We start from the raw sequence: 4,891 nt of genomic DNA on the forward strand, positions 1-4,891 counted from the left end.
AACCATATCTCCTGAGAACTCACCACTGTCATGAGAACAACAAAGGGAAAACACACTCCCATGATCCCATCACCTCCCACCAGGTCCCTCCTCCAACACTGGGGATTACAATTCAATATGAGATTTGGGCAGGAACACAAATTCAAACCATATCATATGGAATCACAAAGTTGTAATGGAGTATTTGCTTTCACTCATTACATATTTACCTATCTAAGCATGCCTATTTACTCTTATTACATCATCACTAAGTCATTGGTTCAACATGTCAGGTCGTAGGCACCTGAAGTATGTTAAACATTGTATTAGGCTCCAGAGATAGGAAGATGAAGAGAGCATTGTTCTTACCCCAGAGGGGCTCACAGGGTCACAGGGAGAATACAGCCTAGTTATCATATGGCTCACTAGAAACATACTCCATAGTTTACAGCAAATTGTGCGTTTACACTAAATACACATTTCAACATGTTTTTTAAAATTATGCTTTTTGATCCAGGGAAATTACGGACTTCTGATTGGAACCAGTATTAATAAGATACCAAGCCAAATGTACCCCTTTGCAGAAAACTAAAATTTCCTGGCATATTTGCCACAAGACTAGGATAAAAAATATATATCTACAAGAAAACATTTTTAATGAAGCATCTTTATACCATGTTTTGAAGTAATCCTTAATGAATGTGGTCTTATTTTCTGATTGGAATGAATCCACTTTACAACTTTTAAAGATAAGAACAAGCATTCAAATGTGTACCAGAAAACAGAAACAGAAAAAATGGGGAAACAAAAAATAACAAAAGATTTTAGAGGTCAGATAATTAAAGAGAGGGATTCTGTGAATCTATTCATTATGTTAATATTGAAAAATGTAACTAAGCACCTCCAAGTTATTGATGAATACTCCGTAGATATTTCATACCAAATGTGATCCTCATCTGTAGTATTGAAGAAAAACTCTCTTTTAACTTCAGTAAAAAAAGTCCTTATAGCAACCAAAGAAAAGTCACATGACCAACTCATGCCTCTTTTGTAAATTGGTTTTAGTACTATTTTTAATGTTCTTCTGAAGAGAGAAAACCCATGAAGCCTCTAATACAGGTATTTGAAGTATTTATACAGTAAAATAATGTAACAAATATCCTTCTCTCTTTCTTTTCTGCATCCTTTCTGCTCCTCTTTCATTAGACTGACTGCCTTGAATTTCTGTTATACTGGTTGAATCTGCTGAAAATATAACTAAAGAAATTAGATAAAAATTATCCACACTAAGTTGTTAAGAGAGAATAATGTAGAAAAAAAAAATGTGTTTAGCATATGAAATGAATCCCTTAAGGTACAGAGTTTAAGGAAACGTTGGGAAACATCTCTTTGTCCAGACACCTCAGAATACCCTCAAATCATTCCCACATATGCATGAGTATGCCACCCTTTTTATGCCACCTTTTTGCCAATAAACAAGGACTGCCATCCTCCAAAAATATAAAAGGTTGAAAAATGAAATAAGGCTAACAATAAGCTCTGTCTATACAACACATTCAAAGAGAACCAGACAGAAAAATTGAGTCACCATGATTATCACTGCCAAATTTCTTAGATTTCCAAGAATAGTCCCAATAATAAACATTCTGCCCATTGTTGTGGGTGGGGGGAAAGCTTAAATGCCCAGGAAATGTCACTATGTTGGCCAGTTTCCCAGACTACCTCTCATACCTGAAAAGAAAGATTATCTGTCACCGTAAGTATTCCAATAGAGACTTAAGAAAATTTCTTCACTATATGTGAGCCACACAATAAAAACTACAGTTTAAAAAAACAGATGGCTGGCAAGATAGCCAAAAAGGAACAGCTCCAGTCTGCAGCTCTCAGCAAGATCAACGCAGAAGGCGGGTGATTTCTGCACTTCCAACTGAGGTACCTGGCTCATCTCATTGGGAATGGTTAGACAATGGGTGCAGTCCATGGAAGGCAAGCCAAAGCAGGGTGGGGCATCACCTCACCTGGGAAGTGCAAGAAGTGAGGGAACTCCCTCCCCTAGCCAAGGAAAGCCGTGAGAGACTGTACTGTGATTAAGGGGGCATTCTGGCCCAGATACTACACTTTTCCCACAGTCTTCACAACCCCCACAGACCAGGAGATTCCCTCAGGAGACTAGATCACCAGTTTTCAAGCACAAAACTGGGTAGCCATTTGGGCAGACACTGAGCTAGCCACAGGAATCTTTTTTCATACCCCAGTGGTGCCTGGAACGAAAGCAAGACAGAACCCTTCACTGCCCTGGAAAGGCAACTGAAGCCAGGGAGCCAAGTGGTCTCAATCAGCAGATCCCACTCCACAGAGCCCAGCAAACTAAGATCCACTAGCTTGAAATTCTCACTGCCAGCACAGCAGTCTGAAGTCGACCTGGGTGCTTCAGCTTGGTGGCGGGAGGGGCATCCACTATTACTGAGGCTTGAATAGGCCATTTTCCCCTCATAGTGTAAACAAAGCCACCGAGAAATTTGAACTGGGCAGAGCCCACCACAGCTCGGTAAAGGCACTGTAGCCAGATTGCCTCTCTAAATTCCTCCTCTCAGGGCAGGGTATCTCTGAAAGAAAGGCAGCAGCCCCAGTCAGGGACTTCTAGATGAAACTCCCATCTCTCTGGGACAGAGCACCTGGAGGAAGGGGCAGCTGTGGACACCACTTCAACAGACTTAAACGTTCCTGCCTGCCAACTCTGAAGAGAGCAGCGGATCTACCAGTACAATGCTTGAGCTTTACTAAGGGACAGACTACCACCTCTAGTGGGTCCCTGACCCCCAGACCTCCTGACTGGGAGACACCTCCCAGCAGGGATAGACAGACACCTCACACATCAGACATCCAGCTGGCATCTGGCGAGTGTCCCTCTGGGAGGAAGCTTCCAGAGGAAAGAACAGGCAGTAATCTTTACTATTCTGCAGCCTCTGCTGGTGATACCCAGGCAAACAGGGTCTGGAGTGGACTTCCAGCAAACTCCATTGGACCTGCAGAAGAGGGGCCTGACTGTTAGAAGGAAAACTAACAAGCAGAAAGGAATAGCATCAACATCAACAGAAAGGATGTCCACACAAAAACCCCATCCAAAAGTCACCAGCATCAAAGACCAAAGGTAGATAAATCCAGGAAGATGAGGAGAAACTAGCAAAAAAAAAAAGGCTGAAAATTCCAAAAACCATAATGCCTCTTTTCCTCCAAAGGATCACAACTCTTCATCAACAAGGGAACAAAACCGGATGGAGAATGAGTTTGACAAATTGACAAAAGTAGATTTCAGAAGGTGGGTAATAGCAAACTCCTCCAAGCTAAAGGAGCATGTTCTAACCCAATGGAAGGAAGCTAAGAACCTTGAAAAAAGGTTAGAGGAATTGCTAACTAGAATAACCAATTTAGAGAAGAATATAAATGACCTGATGGAGCTGAGAAACACAGCATGAGAACCTCATGAAGCATACACAAGTATCAACAGCCGAATTGATCAAGCGGAAGAAAGGATATCAGAGATTGAAGACCAATTTAATGAAATAAAGCATGAAGATAAGATTAGAGAAAAAAAGAATGAAAAGGAGCAAACAAAGCCTCCAAGAAATATGGGACTATGTAAAAAGACTAGACCTACATTTGATTGGTGTACCTGAAAGTGACAGGGAGAATGGAACCAAGTTGGAAAACACTTTTCAGGATATTACCCAGGACAACTTCCCCAACCTAGCAAGGCAGGCCAACATTCAAATTCAGGAAATACAGAGAACACCACAAAGATACACATCAAGAAGAGTAATCCCAAGACATAATTGTCAGATTCACCAAGTTTGAAATGAAGGAAAAAATATTAAGGGCAGCCAGAGCGAAAGGTAGGGTTACCCACAAAGGGAAGCCCATCAGACTAACAGCATATCTCTCTAGAGAAACTCTACATGCCAGAAGACAGTGGGGGCCAATATTCAACATTCTTAAAGAAAATAATTTTCAATCCAGAATTTCATATTCAGCCAAACTAGGCTTCATAAGTGAAGGAGAAATAAAATCCTTTACAGACAACCAAACGCTGAGAGCTTTTGTCACCACCAGGCCTGCCTTACAAGAGCTCCTGAAGGAAGCACAAGATACGGGAAGGAAAAACCAGTACCAGTCACTGAAAAAAAATACCAAATCATATACCATCGAAACTATGAAAAAACTGCATCCACTAATGGGTAAAATAACCAGCTAGCATCCTAATGGCAGGATCAAATTCACACATAACAATATTAACCTTAAATATAAATAGGCTAAATGTCCCCAATTAAAAGGCATAGACTGGCAAATTGGATAGAGTCAAGACCCATCAGTGTGCCGCATTCAGGAGACCCATCTCACGTGCAAAGACACACATAGGCTTAAAATAAAGATATGGAGAATATTTACCAAACAAATGGAAAGCAAAAGAAGGCAGGGGTTGCAATCCTAATCGCTGATAGAACAGACTTTAAATCAACAAAGATCAAAAAAGCCAAAGAAGAGCATTACATAGTGGTAAAGGGATCAATGCCACAAGAAGAGCTAACTATCCTAAATATATATGCACCCAATAAAAGAGCACCCAGATTCATAAATCAAGTTCTTAGAGACCTACAAAGAGACTTAGACACCCATATAATAATAGTGGGAGACTTTAACACCCCACTGTCAACATTAGACAGATCAACGAGACAGAAAATTAACAAGGATATTCAGGACTTGAACTCAGCTCTGGACCAAGTAGACCTAATAGATCTACAGAACTCTCCACCCCAAATCGACAGAATGTACATTCCTCTCAGCACCACATAGCACTTATTCTAAAATTGACCCCATAATTGGAAGTAAAACACTCCTCAGCAAATGTAAAAAA

This window comes from Mandrillus leucophaeus, unplaced genomic scaffold (assembly GCF_000951045.1).
Source record: "Mandrillus leucophaeus isolate KB7577 unplaced genomic scaffold, Mleu.le_1.0 Scaffold187, whole genome shotgun sequence".
Lineage (NCBI taxonomy): Eukaryota > Metazoa > Chordata > Mammalia > Primates > Cercopithecidae > Mandrillus > Mandrillus leucophaeus.